Source organism: Physella acuta, unplaced genomic scaffold (assembly GCF_028476545.2).
Source record: "Physella acuta isolate Inbredline_101_S28 unplaced genomic scaffold, ASM2847654v3 ptg000264l, whole genome shotgun sequence".
NCBI lineage: Eukaryota > Metazoa > Mollusca > Gastropoda > Physidae > Physella > Physella acuta.
This window is the reverse complement of record NW_026731783.1, coordinates 461,427-478,268: the sequence shown is the minus strand read 5'-3', so window position 1 is coordinate 478,268 and position 16,842 is coordinate 461,427. Positions and strand designations below refer to the sequence as shown.

At 34.4% G+C, this 16,842-nt stretch overlaps 1 pseudogene; it reads right to left on the bottom strand.

Annotated features, from left to right (window-relative positions):
- Positions 1 to 13,851: 13,851 nt before the first annotated feature.
- LOC131939061 (26S proteasome non-ATPase regulatory subunit 13-like) overlaps positions 13,852 to 16,842 on the bottom strand; it is an 83,344-nt pseudogene continuing 80,353 nt past the window's right edge.

Below are 16,842 nucleotides of genomic sequence, written 5' to 3'. Positions count from 1 at the left end.
TGGAACGACATGTACCCTCGCTTTGGTGTATAGTTTTATCCCTTGGTTGAGTGTGTTTACATGGAGCGAGAGGTGTTCACGTGAGGTGTGTCAGGTGACGGGTGTCAGAGCGTGTGCCAGTGTGTGAATCAAGTAGTTGAGGTGTGGATGTGGTGCTGTGCGGTGGCTGTGGACGGGGAACGTTGAGTATCTTGTTATTTTATGTTGTAGACTCCATTTGCTCTTTTAGTATTTTTATTACTGTAGATATTTTTATTAAACATCTTATTATATTTATAGTGTTAGTTGTATTTGTTTGTGTTATATATATATATATATATATATATATATATATATATATATATATATATATATATATATACCCTAGACTGAAGAACCCGACATTTGGGGGCTCGTCCGTTTAGTATGGCGACTACTAGGAGTTCCAGAAGACAGTTAATAAGTGACTTGAAGGAGGAGGGAAAGCTAATCGGGCTGACTGATGACAGTTTGGCGGAGTGGGTAAAGGAAGAGTTAAGGAGGGTGGAAGACGTGAAGGACGATGTGGTAAAGGTAAGTAACCCTATACCCCGCTTGAGGGATGTGGCAGCAATGATGGTAGATGAGGACTTGGGTGCGTATGTGAGACAATTTGAGAGTCAAGCTAAGAGACAAGGTATCGACCCCAAGGACTGGTCGCTCCTTCTGACGGACAAGATGAGTGGACAACTGAAGACTTTCCTCGTTTAGACGGGACTGAACTTGCATCATGACTTCGAGTCAGTAAAGGTAAAGTTAATGACGCACGCAGGTTTCAACGAGGAAAAGTATAGGGTCATATTCCACCAGCTAGTACCAACACACGACGACATGAGAAGCTTCGCAGTCAACACAGAAGCCGCTTTGAGAGCGTGGGTCCAGCAGTCGGGAATAAAGGAAACGTTTGAGGACTTGATGAACCTTTTGATAGTTGATCGGATAAAATCGGTTGTTACTTGTGATCTGTTGGAGAGGCTGAATGGTGCTGCCAAGGTAAGTGTGGAAGATAATCTTAAAGTTATTGACAACTATAAGAGCACGCAAAACACTAGAGTGACGAGGCTAGTAAACCAAACCCCTCCGTACGTCGCTGCTAGTTCGACAGCAGAGAGGATACCCTGGCAAAACAAGACACCGCGATCTCCAGGACACCACACTTGCCCTGGTGTACAGCCTATGTATGGTGTTAGGAAGGTCAGCCGGAGCAGTAAATGTTTCACATGTGGACGTTATGGACACTATGCCAGGGATTGTCATAGCAATAGTAATAGCGGTTTTCCTTGGAGAAATAGGTCAGATAAAAGTTCAATCAGCGTCCTCGTATTAGCTGAAATCACCGTATTTTATTTATTTTTTATTTATTATTTTAGTTTTGGGAAAAAAAAACGGGAAACAATTATGCCCAAATTGAGAATGAAAGGAGAACGTGGGTTGAACAAAATGTTTCGCTTATCTAAGTAGAAAATATTTATTAACTACTAAGTTTTTAGTGTTTTTACAATCGTAGAACATTTAACCAAAAATAATTTAAAAAGCATGCATTTTTTAAACAACTATTAAAAATTGATTAAAATACTTCCATATATACAAAAGTACATTGTGTTATTTCTTTTGCTGTTTACTTAATTTATTCCGTTGCCTATGCAATTTAATAATATGTTATCTCCCTTTCAACGTTTTTGAAAAATAAAATGGGACATAACCATTACATATTTCCATATATAAAAATAAAGCAGTATTTACATTATGTTAACCAGAAAAAATAATTTCATATAATTAATACACAACTATAACGGTCATTTACATATACTTATGTGAACATTCATCAAAGTTACCTACGCGCTCTGGGACATCATCATTATCGTCATCATATGCTGTTGTTTGTTTGTTTCTGTCAGCTTCAGTTATTTTTAACAACATATTTGCTATTTGTTTTTCTTTATTTTTCTATGTATAAGAGGTAACGTATTTGGAGCCAACACATTATAAACTGTACTTTTTTATGACTTCGACCTGGACTTATGTTTTCCCAGAACTTTTTTAAAGAGCTAGAGCGTTTAAAAAATACAAATCCTAGACTTAGCATATTATTATGTGAGATGGGAGCTAAATCTGCAAGAAAAGTATCAATTACATGTAGGATTGTATGAGGTAGGATTGTATCAATTATAAATAAAAGAAATATCATTTCATGCACGGTCCTAAATATTCCCCCATGAAACTCGGTTCGCATCAACAACAACATATGTATTCGGCTTTCTATTACTCTGACGACACGCTTGGTGTATATTGAACTTCAGTCTGTAGATGTAGACTGGCTGATCTTCATATTTCAGCAACAGTAACGTGTAATCATATAAGTAGATCAAGACCCGATAGCAATGTAATGTAAGATATTTTTGTATAGAATTATATATTATATTTTTAAAAAGTAAAAAAAAGAAAGCTGGCCGCAGGCCGACTTGATGATGACGATGTAACAGATGGAACATCAACATTTACTAAATGATCCTCTACTAGACGGTTTACCTATCAGTATACCACACGATCCTGACAACGTCTATGTTAGACGCTTGCTTTACTAGATATGATTTTGTATAGGTCAGGGGTCGGCAACCTTTTGGGACGAAAGAGCAAAAAGTTACAATTTACCAAATATCACAGTTTTTAAAGAGCCACTAACACTTTTATTTCAATATTATGATACTTGATTAGGATTATATATATATATATATATATATATATATATATATATATATATATATATATATATATATATAGCTTTACATATGAAATAATATTTATTCAAATCAAAACATACACATGTTTCGTAGAAATAAGTATTAAAGTATTTTATCTAGCTCTGCTAGAATAATAACATCAGTAATCAAAGTAGATCTATATAACTTTCATTATTGAATACTATTTACAACAGTTTCGCCTTGGATGTTTTTTGAATGTTTGTTTAAACCTGGCTCATAATTTGTTTTTTCAGTTCCAATCACGATTCTAGATTTGTATTTGTTAGTTGGCTTCTATACTTTGTATTATATTCATGCAAGAAAACGCTTGCTCGCATGAATATACTGACCCGAAGATCGTCAACACTCCAAATGCCAACTTCTTTGCCTTACTACAGCATCCTGTAAGACTATTCCATGCGTCACATAATAGGGCCTCAACTCGCAGCATTTCTTTTAGAGCTGTCCAGTTGTACAGTGAAACGTGCATGGTTTACTGGACCTCCAAATCATCTAACTTGCTCTTGAGATCTGTGAACGTACCGCTACACTAATGTTTGTTTTTCAAATCTAGCAATTTAATTTGAAGCGAACCAGCATCAATTCCAAATGGCTCAAAGTTAATCTTATTTGTTTTTGTGTTGAGAGAATGTACTATGAACATTTCATTTCTTTTGTATTGCTCAAATCTCTCAGTGAACCCATCCTTCATTTTGTTTATAGTAATGTTGAAGTGATTCATATTAAAAGTAATTTACCGCTCTCTGTGTCTTCAACAAAATGAGGTGATTTTTTTTTCGAAACAATCATTTTCTTCTAGCAAGTCATAGGCTGGGTTTTCCTTTCCATGCAGTTTTACATTTAGCTCGTTTATTTTCTTTGTAATATCCACGATGAAGTTGAATGTTTCGATTCGGGATAGACCAGGGGTCGGCAACCTGCGGCTCGCGAGCCGTATGCGGCTCTTTTGATGTCGAGATGCGGCTCTCCAGCTCCTTGCGCAAAAAAATTAATATTTATATTATTCATTTTTAAAACTCGGAACAAATATTATACTGTAAAGAAACAACTTCAAACAGGATAAAAAAAAGTCATCAGATAACATTGAGAATAGGTGCAGTAGAAGCAGACAGCCGTTTAAGTACCAGGCCAAGAGCCGTGCTGCGCAGTGTTTCTACCAGACTTTTTTCTTCGGGTGGGGTGGGGGGGGGGGGGGGGGCGGACACTGTTAAAAGTATATATTTTCTATATAAATTATAACATTTTTATTTCGTCCGGGGGGGGGGGGGGTCTCTGGTGCTGCCGACAGCCACGTGGCAACAATTCTATGCTTGCCACTGCCCAAGTGCCGACTTTTAAGAATATTGTTAAATGGGGAATGCTATTTTTATTTAGAATGCGTTTCTCTATCTGTCAGTACTTATTAATTTGAACTGAGTGACGTAGTTTTTTTTAGTAATTAGCTTATTATGGTCGAGTCTACCTACTGGACTGTGGTGTACCAGTTTACCCTGCGTTCAGTGGGTGGGTGGGGGGGGGGGGCCGAGGCGTAGCGAAGGGGGGGGGGGGCGGGGAGGGACATATGTCCCCGGGGGTGCAAATGAAAAGTTCGAGGGGGGTGCAAATCGAAAGTTTGAGTCGCTACGCCTCTGGGGGGGGGGGGGGTGGAAGATAAGCCTTGTGAATCTAAGGACAGAAGCGTCCGATACACGGTAATCAAACCAATATCCAAGCCAGTTAGTCGGAGTTTGGCGCGTTGAGGCCTGCCTGGCTAATGGGAGACACCTCCTGAGCCGGTGATATCCGTAAATAAAGAAAAATAAAACTTAGCAGCTTCTAAAGTGGATTAGGATGGTGCTATAGTGCAGGGGTCGGCAACCTTTTGAAGCGGAAGAGCCAAAAGTTAAAATTTTCAAAAATTCCCTGGTTTTAAAGAGCCACTAACGTTTTTTTTTTATCTCAAATATTTTATTTTTTTATTAAGATTATTAGTATTTGTTTAAGGAGCTAGAGAGCCGCATCTTGATATCAAAAGAGCCGCATGCGGCTCGCGAGCCGCAGGTTGCCGACCCCTGTGCTATAGTTATATTATTTGATAACTAAGTTTATTGTTATGGCGAAACACGTGTATTTTTATATGAATAAATATTATTTCATATTTTAAACAACAAATAAAATGTATTTAACTAATCCGAATCAAATAATAAAATATTGAAAAACAATTGTTAGTGGCTCTTTAAAAACTGGGAAATTTTGAAAATTATAACTTTTGGCTCTTCCGTCTCAAAAGGTTGCCGACTCCTGGGATAGAAAAGCTAAAAAGAAGTACATTGAAATAGGGAGTAACTGAATATTTTAATAGAATAGCGAGTGTTTATTGTTTATTTTATCTTTCATTACCGAGTGTAAATTTTTTTCTAATATTTGTGCATGGAGCTGAAGAGCCGCATCTTGACATCAAAAGAGCCACCTGAGCCGCAGGTTGCCTACCCCTGGAATAGGTTAATAATTTCTCCAAAAAAACTTGTTTGGTTAACTGATAAAGCAGTAAAAATCATCATATTTTGTCATGTTTTACATTTCTCAGAAATATGTATGCACACAGATCACTGTTTTAAAATATATAATCATATACTTTTTAAATTTCAAATAAGCATGGTGCTTCAAGTTCTTCACGGTTTTAAGGATAAAAAGTATGATTTTTATATATATCCTGTATTTTACCTAAAACGTTTAAATTATTTTTTATGACGAATTAGATAGCGACTATTATGCACGTTTTTAAATGCTATCTCCCTTGTATAGTTTAAGTTAAAAAAATTGCAACTGATATGCAAGTTTATATTTGTATGAAAAAGATACATTAAAAAAATTATTAAACATTTTTTTTTCAATATAACACTATATACAGTGCAGGATTTACGTATCAGCTAAACAGGCATTATGTTAGTTCCCCAACTTTCTGTGGAGCCCCAACATGTCTCAATAAATGCCTGCCAACAAGCAGGGCAGATAAATAATAAACAACAGATAGTTTTATTTCAAGCCAAAAAAAATCCAGGATTACATGTAACCGCATATTTATTTATTTATTTTTAATTTTTTTTTTTTTTAAACACAGTGTGACTAATTAAGAATGCATTATGGGTAATTAAAGTAACCTAGAAACGGATTAAAATTGATCAGCTGACTGTGATTGTAAGGTATGTTTCACCAGATGATGAGCTACCCGTTACACGTTTTTTTTTAACTTCCCTAGACATTGGTAGCTACATGAGAGAATGTATGGCTAAGGTTGTGTACAACTACCTTTATAATGTGGAGAAAGTAAGTTTTAGTGAGTGTTGTATGATACTGCTGTCAGTGCCACTTTTCTCTACATGACGGCTAAGGATTTTAAAACAATCTAATTAAGGTCGGCGCCCGGGGACATATGCCCCCCCCCCTCTCTACGCCACTGGTAACAGAACAGATTGATCATAAGTAGTGACGGCGTTAATTTTTTAGTGTTAAATAATGACTGTGTTGCCTAGTCTTTTTCAGACTACTGCTCTAAATATAGCCACTAGATCCAAATCGCTATATGTTTTTAGTTAAAATTTACATTTGTTTCAAGTTGTCCACACTGTATGTCTAAAAATAGATATTGCAATAATTTTTTTTTTTTTTTTGTCATCGTCTGTTTTATTTTTTAATTTCTTTATAGAGTTTAGGGTGATTGCTTTGTTTAATGCGTCTGTGTTTGGAGGTTTTTAGTATATTCCCAAAGGTGTGTCTTGCTTTTAGCATGTTCTGTTTCTTGTACCTGTAGTTTACATATTTGACATGTTATTTTAGTGTTTGTGTTTGCTTTTGAGTTTCTAGAGATGGGTGTAGTATTGTAAATGAGCCTATATCCTATTTCTTTTTCTTTCTGTGTGTTGTTTTTGTTGTGTAAGTATCTGAAGGTGTCGATAATGTCTACTGTGTTGAATTCTTTAGCCCATTTAATTCTATTTTGTAGTGATTGTACCTGTCGCTCGACTAATGTTTCATATATTTTATTGGTTTTCTCTCCTATTATATTTTTGTTTGTCTTGAATATTTTTAAAACTTCACTATAAAAGCTGCTTATGTCTGTTCCCCCATAATGTGGTGTCATGTTATGTGTCTTTAAAATCGTGTTTATTCTATGGCCTATGTAATACTGCGCTAGAGGGTGATATTATGGTTCTATACCTTTGCCTATTCATCAGTTTAATTTATTCTATAAGCTATTTCCCTGGATTATTCGAACTTGTAGCAACATGGGATCATTTTCCTGCAAGCCATACACCAACAGTGGGAACAAAAACCGTTGTGTTACAACTTATCGTTTTGCTAAAACATACCCAACAACCACAGTGTGGTGGGAGAAGTCTAAGGTTTTATTATATATGTGTCAGGTCATCGACTTTCTTCTTCACTTAGCTTTGTTAGGGCCTGTAATATTGCTCCAGTTTACAACACAACGACACAATGACAAGTTCAAATAACATTAAAGTTTATTCATATATAGGCACACATACAACTATTCCTAACTGTATTTAATATCCAACTCTTTTCTGATATGCGACTATGTCCTATACGTTAGACTGACCAACTCCTAACGCTCGGTCAGCTGACAGTCACACGTTACAGGTCAGTTTGTTCCATTGTTTCTACTAGAACAATGTGGGGTTATTGACTTATAACTATAGCTTAATTTTACCTATTATAATTAAAAAACAGTTTTTTCGCAACATGTCTGAACTGTCGAGTAAAGATAAGCCGTATTGATTGCTTGTATAAGAGAAACGTGTACAATTTTGTCAATTTATTTATAATTTATACTCAGCACTTTTTTTTATATTAATCATTTTAAGTACTTAATGTGTTTGTATTTGTCTACATTATATTATTGTCAGTACTTTTTATAAATATAGAATATTTTAAAATATCTATGTTTAAAGTTCTATTACAATGTATTACTCTGTAAGTTTTGTTTTTATTTGCCTCCCTTTTACATATACTATTATTCTTGAAAAATATTTTACCCCTCGACGAACAGACATATGTGAGCAATTCAAAACAAATGAAAGTAGGGGCATATTCTGGCATTCATAGTAAATCCTCTCAACACAGCTACACATGAGATCAACATTGAGTCATTTAGAACCGATGCTGGTTCGCTTCAAATGCGATAGCAGTATTTGAAAACGAAACCTTTGTGGAGTGGTAAGTTCAAGAGCAAATTAAAAAAGAGTTGGAGTTCAATAAAAGCATAAGAGGACAGCTCTAAAATTAAAGGATGCGAGTTGAGGCACTCATATGTGACGCATGGAATTCTAGAATGTAACAGTAAGGTAGGAGAAGTTGACATCTGGAGTGCTGACGATCTTTAGATAAGCATATTTGTGAGAGCGAGCGTTCACTTGCATAAATATATTAAAACGTAAAGTAAGAAGCCAATTAACAAATACAAATCTAGAGGCATGTTTGAAACTGTAAACGACAAGTTATAAGCATTGATGCAGCTACATAAAATATTATTCAATAATTATATTTATATTATTTGATTTCTAAGTATATTTTCTAGCAGAACTAGTAAAAATACTTTTATATGTTTAGTGCGAAACAGTTGTGGGTTTATATATATATATATATATATATATATATATATATATATATATATATATATATATATATATATATATATATATATATATATATATAATTTCATATTTAAAGCTAATTTAAATAATACAATAAAATTTATTTGCCTATTCTTAAACAAATACCGAAAATTGAAATAAATATGTTAGTGGCTCTTTAAAAGCTAGGGCATTTTGTAAATTTTAACTTTTGGCTCTTCCGTCTCAAAAGGTTGCCGATCCCTGCTCTAAGGTATTGACTTTGAATGAAGTAGGAGAGTGCCATGAATTAGATATCTAACCCAGGTTAAGAACCACTGCTCTCGTGGTATTGATTTAAGAACGTTTAATATGTGATACGTGGTATTTTGACTTTAGAACATCTAATATAACAATGTGTGATATTTTTACTGTGAGTGGGGTTGATTAGTAGTTAAGCAATAATTATTATGTGGTCTGTAAATGTGTCTTTGTAAGATGTTTTACTAATCACCGTTATACTTTCATGAGTGAATATGCTGTTTCGCCTAGCTGCGTTATCGTATGTTATTTTGTAGTGTGTTGTTTAAGTGAAACAACATTTAGTTAATAAAATATAACTTAATCCGCAAAAGTATCTAACATTTAGTTAATAAAATATAACTTAATCCGCAAAAGTATCTGACGAGAGAATACCTGATTACTGCGAAGAATTACATTAAATACACAATTAATTTAACATATTTATAATGCTATAAACTGTATAATACAGAGCAACATTATATTTAATTAAAAGTCCTGCCAAAACACAAACGATGTATTTTATATAAACCCAGTGTTTCAAACACATGCTATATAGAAAGAGTAGTGTATTTATTTATTTTTGCCTATCAGTGGTGTACTTTATTTTTGTTTTGACTAAGGGAATTACTTGTCAGTTACTTCCCTTAACCTAGTGCATACAACAAAATGGGAAGTGATAAAACCACTTGTTTTAATAGATATAGATTTTACATTATTAACAATTTAATGATTCAACGATGTAATCACGGCCTTTACATCGTAGCTGTGTTTTAGTTGATTTTGTGGCTGCCAAACATGTATTTGATTCACACGATAGACGACGATTTAAGGTGTCTCATTTTTGTTTTTTAAATTTATTTCAGTAAGAGTTATCAGTCCATATCACTCAACCCTATTCCACGCAATACATTACTTCTAACTCGTAATATATAGAATCGGGCGAAATAATTGCGTAGAACACGCATTGGCTTAATAAAGCGATCGTTTTCGGTCTTTTTAAAAATCTTCACATAGAATAGACCCACTAAGTACTTTTAGATTGCAACTTTGAATACATTCAATATGAAAATAAAACTTCAAAACGGATCAACATAAATTTACGAAAACTCCATTTGTTTATAAATGTGATATTAGAGCAAATGTTTTGTTGTTCACATCAACATTTAACTTTTAATTTAGAAAAAAAAAAGCACGTAGGTAGCTCAAAATGACCAAGGTACTTCTTATATTACAAATATAAAATTGTTGTTTCGTTTATTTGTAATGTGTGTTTCATTCTGATGCTTCTAGAAACCACACTATATTCAGAATTTCTTCCAGGCATATCTTTAAAATCCCGGTAAATTTTTTACCGCCACCCCACCCCCCCCCCGAACGAAATGAAATTTATATAATTTATATAGAAAATATATACTTTTAACAGTGTCCGCCCCCCTAAGAAAGTCTACTGCCCCCCCCCCGAAAATTTCATGTGCCCCCCCCCCCCCCCCCAAAGGGAAAAAAATCGAAATTGTAAATGATTGATCAAATACATTTAATCAGCTTTTGATACAACGTATTATATACAGTGGCGGAACTAGAGAAAAAGGGCCAACCCGCAAAAAAATGTTTATATATATATATATATATATATATATATATATATATATATATATATATATATATATATATATATATACAGAATACGAATAATGGATAGTCATTTCTGGCCTGATCGGTTATTTTTTTTATTTGTATTCATTGTTTTAAATATATTTCCTTTTACGATATCTTTAGCATGTAGTTAAAAAAATAATTAAGAGAAATAATTGCTTTTTAATTTGTTTAGTACACATATATTAAAAGGAGCTTATGAGCACCCCTATTTTACCATTTAAACAAGGGAAATAAGTAATGGGAGTATTTTGAACGTTTCCTATCTTTCACACTACAGCTCAGGAATATATATTTTTTTACGCAACATGATGTGTTAGCTACTGTATAACATCACTACAGTAGTAGGTCTGTTTAATATTTACAAACGCTTTTAACGTCAAGTCAAAAATGGAAGAAAATTATTTTTTAACTATACAAAATTTGTTTAGGTCGGCTATGGGCCCTTAAACGGCGTGACCCCCCCCCCCCCCCCGGGGGCACTGTAGTTCCGCCCCTGATTGTATATGCTTACAGCTGTTGTTATAACAAACTTGTTGTTACATGAAACGGATGATTTTAGATACTGATGTCAGATAATAAAATAGGTGTGTTGGGTTGTTAGTAGTATTATAATCTCGACTAATTTTATGGTTAGAAATTAGGGTTAGGCGTATGGTAGGACTACAGTTGGTGTTAGGGTTAGGGACAGGGTTAGCATTGACATTAGCCAGCAATGTGTGTATTTAGTTAACTACCAGTAACCTAACACCCCTTTTTTAGAGAAGATTCTATTATCGGACACTGGTATAAATATTCCCCCATGACACTATGTTCGCATCAACTACAACATATGTATTAGCTTTCTATATTTTCTCCCAAAACAAAATGTTTCCCAACTAACAGATTTCGAACTACCATCATTATGTGCAGTTTTTGCATTTATAAGAAACATGTATGCACACAGATCACAGTTTTAAAATATAATATTATATACTTTTTAAATTTAAAACAAGCATGCTGCTTCATGATCTTCACGGTTTTAAAGATAGAAAGTAAATTACTTATATTTACCCCGTATTTTTCCTAAAACGTTTTAATTCTTTAATATGACGAATTAGATAGCCATTATTATGCACGTTCCTTAATGTTATTTCCCTTGTATAGTTTAAGTTAAAGAAATGGCAACTGATATGCAAGTTTAGACTTGTATTAAAAAGTGATATTAACAAAACAAGCCCCAAAATGACTCAACAATAGACTGCCAACAAGCAGAGCAGATAAATAACAAACAGCAAATACTTTTCTTTCCAGCCAAAAAAGAGAATCAGGAATAGACGTTACTACATGTTTTTAATTAATTTTTTTAAATTTCTTTTTAAACAGTTTGACTAATTAAGAATAAACCATGTGTGATTAAAGAACCGTAAAAACGGACTAAAATTTATCTGCTGACTGTGATTGTGATGTATGTTTCACCAGATGATGATCTACCTGTTACCCGTTTTTTTTTAACTTCCCTAGACATTTGTAGCTACACGGGGGAATGTATGGCTGATGTAGTGTACACCTACCTTTATTATGTGGAGAAAATATGTTTTAGTAAGTGTTGGATGATATTGCTGCCAGTACCACTTTTCTCTACATGATGGCTAATGATTTTACTACAATTTACTTTATTATCAGAATCTGACAGTTATAAACTCAAAGATCAAAACTTGTCGATTAAAAACGCGAATTAAGTAACAACTGTGGTTTAAACCAGGGGTCTCCAAACTTTTCAGTCCGAGGGCCGCATTAACTATCAAATTTCAGTTCGGGGGCCAGTTTCTTGCAGGCATGTCTTTGATTTTTCTGGGCAAAGTTCTAGAGCCATCACGAACAAAGGTTTTTTTCCGTGAACAAAAAGATCTCCGCGGGCCGGATGAGAGGACATCGCGGGCCGCATCCGGCCCGCGGGCCGTAGTTTGGAGACCCCTGGTTTAAACAATAAAATGAACTATTTCGGTGCATCGATTTAGTTCAGTAAAATAAATGAAGAGACGCTACTTCATTATGTGTTTTCATTTACGTTTTATTTAATTGAAAGACAAAGTTTGAAGTTTAATAAAATAATTTAAGAATTGTTATTAAATGTTTTTGTTTTCATGTACGTGTGGTTAATTTTATTCCTTTGATAAATTACAACATGTAAGAACAAACAAAACAATATATATGAAATTGTGTACTCCACATTTATTGCACTCAATATTTCACTAAACTTTGGAGCTATCTTTCATTTATCATATTCAGAAAGTCAATATTTTTAACCGATGGCTTATCTATAAATTTAACTAAAGATGGGAATATGGTGCATGTTTGGTTGTTTGTTTGTCTGTCAGTGTGTCTGGTGTAGATTAAATAGGGTCACTAAATTTAAATTCATTTCTATTTGATGGTGTCTTCAAACTTCACTGGTACTTGATAACTGACAGTTTCATTTAATACAGTTTTGAAGTAAAACACAACTGCTATGTATCCGTCCGAAAAAATGTAATTCGCATCACACTTATATGTGTCCATCCCCCCTCCCACACACACAATGAAATAAATTACATTTGACAAAGTACACTGAAACATATCCCCTCACATTAACATTTTCCTCCTTGTGTCACGTGTAGACAACAGGTTATGTGTCGAGTGTAGACAACAGGTTATGTGTCGAGTGTAGACAACAGGTTATGTGTCGAGTGTAGACAACAGGTTATGTGTCGAGTGTAGACAACAGGTTATGTGTCGAGTGTAGACAACAGGTTATGTGTCGAGTGTAGACAACAGGTTATGTGTCGAGTGTAGACAACAGGTTATATGTCGAGTGTAGACAACATGTTATGTGTCGATTGTAGACAACATGTTATGTGTCGAGTGTAGACAACATGTTATGTGTTGATTGTAGACAACAGGTTATGTGTCGAGTGTAGACAACAGGTTATGTGTCGATTGTAGACAACAGGTTATATGTCGAGTGTAGACAACAGGTTATGTGTCGAGTGTAGACAACATGTTATGTGTCGAGTGTAGACAACAGGTTATGTGTCGAGTGTAGACAACAGGTTATGTGTCGAATGTAGACAACAGGTTATGTGTCGAGTGTAGACAACATGTTATGTGTCGATTGAAGACAACATGTTATGCATTTTAATCCCAACAAGTCATACTGGTCAAAATAATTGTATCGACAATTACACCTGTCCCCTATAATAATTGTTTTTTTTTTGTCAAAATGAAAAAAAAGGCACTTCAATTATAATTTATTTTACGGGCATTTAAACAAATGATAAGTGACTAAATTAAATTATTTCTCTTTTAAAATATCTCAACTGACAATCATAAGTGACTTTTGTTTCTTTGCATATGATATAGCAAATTACCTTTATTTATCCTTGTATAATTGCGATTATTAAGGTTAATGAAAAAAAGCAATATAAAACAGAGTAAAATAAAGGAGATAAAATGCAAAAATGTTTTAAAATATTTTGAGAATATCATTAGCGGTTGTTAATTACAGGCATTCCTTTCATGACTAACAGCTCAACCAGATGTGTGTTAATTTTGACAGTCTGGGCAATACTATCAAATGTCCGTTGTTTATCTGTTGCTGGCCTTTGGAATGTCATATCCACCAAACATAACAGATTGATCTAATTCCCTAGTTACAAGTTCATTGACTTTCAGATCCGGCTGAGTAGACCATTTATCCTTCAGTCCTATGAAGTTGTCAATATCTCCGCTGTTAAAGGCATACAGAAGATCAACCAGCCATTCTTTATCGTTGCCCTTCAAGGATGCAAAGATATCATGGACAAGGAGCTCACCAGAATTGCATACACCCTCGCCTATTACAGCTGCTAATTAAAACAATATTAAAAGCCCTATCTGCCTGTTCAGCTTTTGGCATGTCTATCAGATGTGTGTAGCTTAAGAAGCTAAGGGCCACTTGATAGTACTGAGCATGTTTGCCCATTAGTTTTTGAAAGTTGCTCGTTAGTTCATAGAAGCGTCCATGTACTGTGGTCACTCCATCTATATCATTTAAAATCTTCTCTCACTCTTCCATAACGGCCTTCACTGGAGGGAATTCTTTATATCGGAGATAGATTTTACCCACTGTAGTCATACACAAAACATTTGACTTCTTCGCTGGCTTTAACTTTCTCTTTCATTTTCTCAAGAAAGTATATGGCTTGTTTCGGATATGGTAATTGTTGGACAACATAAACACATAGCTCAGCAAGAGAGAGGGGGTGGAAGGGGGGGGGGTCGATTCTGTGCTCACAGTCGGACAGGGCATTTTCATAGAGCCTTAGTATTCCATCTCCCTTTGACAGGATAGAGTTTCTTACAAACTACCATTATACCATTACAATTAAAATGTATACTGCATTGGTTAGAGTTCTAAATCAGTAAGGATACTGTCTGGAATACATTTTTTAAAAAAATTTAAATGCATTTCTGCCAAAGACCTTTACTGTTTTATATCGAAAAAATTACAAGGGAGACAACGCAAAGCAAATTACTGAGCTGTCGGTTTTAGTAAATTTTAGAAAGATATATTTAAAACAAAAATGGTAACAGTATGAATTATCAGACAAAACTATTTAAAGGTTTTAGAACAAATTAAAAATGTGTATTCAAGCTAATATACATCAAAAGTCTCTCAGGTTATACAATTTGAAAACAGTGACTTTAATGGATACATTGTTCTAATACAAGCAATTTATTCAACTTGATCAACGTTTGGCTAATCCTTCTTGTTCCAAATATAAATATTTTAAAAATAATACATTAATATTAGCTATAATTCTAATTCTCACCCAAAAACCCCCCACCCCTAGGGCAGGGGTCTGCAACCTTTTGCGACGGAAGAGCCAAAAGCTACAATTTACGAAATTCCCTAATTTAAAAAAAAGTGATTTCAGCTAATACAAGGACGCTTTTTTAAACTTAACATATTCAAATCTAAACTAAAACAACAATTATTTAATGACCTCTCTAACTGACTCATTGAAACATTTCTCATTCATCTATTATATTCTTATTTTATCTCATTTTATAGCATAACAATGTAATATTATTACTTTATTCCACATTTTTTGTGCTAGGTTACTGCTATGTCGTTACTATGCAATCGCTTTGAATGCTGTTATTAAATTGTTGTTTTATTTGTTTATTGTAAAACGGCCAATGGGAAAAAAAAGGCCTTCGTGACTACTATTGTTACCGTAATTGAATAAATTGAAATAAATGGAAATTGAGATACACGCCTCGACCTCCACCTCCCCCCCCCCCATCCCATCCGGACATGTGGATTGATCAAAGCCAGCGTTCGCACACGCCAGGGGCCAATTTTAGATCCGTTTTATTTTCTTATCATTTCATCAATTTTAAAAGCTTATTGGTATAGCTTTTTATTTTTATTTTGTTTTGCAAGCTTTTCTTTTAGTTTGCAACGTCTGTTTGTTTGCTGATTTGTTTCAAATATTTTACCTAAATTTAACCCACTTCTAATGCACGATTTCGTTTAAACGTTCTAGATCAATTAAAATACAAGTTTATCTATTTTTAAATTTAATTAGATGTTTAATTTGTCATTACAATTAACTAAACGATTTCGAAACTAAGGGGTGATAACAAAATAAATTATTCGTTAGATTACTATTTTTAATAACAGAAAAAGAGATAATATGCTAGATGCTATCACTCTAACAGTCTGATGAGTTGTGGTTCGCGAAATGTTTACAATCATAGAGCTAGTTGATCTAGTTAAGGACATTAGGGGGAAGGGGAGACAAAACGTTGTAAACTATTTGAATTTAAGGGGAGGTAGTAGGATAAAGAACTATCCTTCGTTTTCTCAGCATGGTTTTGTCTGTACATTGTGGTCCCGGACGTCTGTTTTCACGGTGTGCGGACCTTTGACCACAGGTGCTTTGACCATAGGGGGTATGACCAAAGGGGGTTTGACCACAGCGGGGCTTTGACCATAGCGGTGCTTTGACCATAGGGGGTTTGATCATAGGGGCTTGATCATAGGGGGTTTGACCATAGGAGGTTTGACCATAGGGGGTTTGACCACAGATGTTTTCTCAGCAGAGGGTCTTTGATCACAGGTGGTCTATCAACGGGTGTTTGATCACAAGCGCTGTGTCCGGCTTTGATCATAGGTATTTTGTCCACATAGGGTCTTTGATCTCAAGTGTTTTGTCCACATAGGGTCTTTGATCTCAGGTGGTTTGTCTAATGCTGCCCATATATGGTACGGATTTGTTTTAAAAGTTGCTAAATTATATTTTAAATTGCGACATGATGCAATAACATGTTACATCATCATGTATAAATACAAGTTTTGTATCATTTTGTATCCTTTATATATGCTATGTATTTTCAAGTACATCTACATTATGTATTTGTGAAACTTGTTATATGTCGCATTATTTGTGTTCCATTTGTATTTAAAATAAATCTATTAGGCCTAGCTA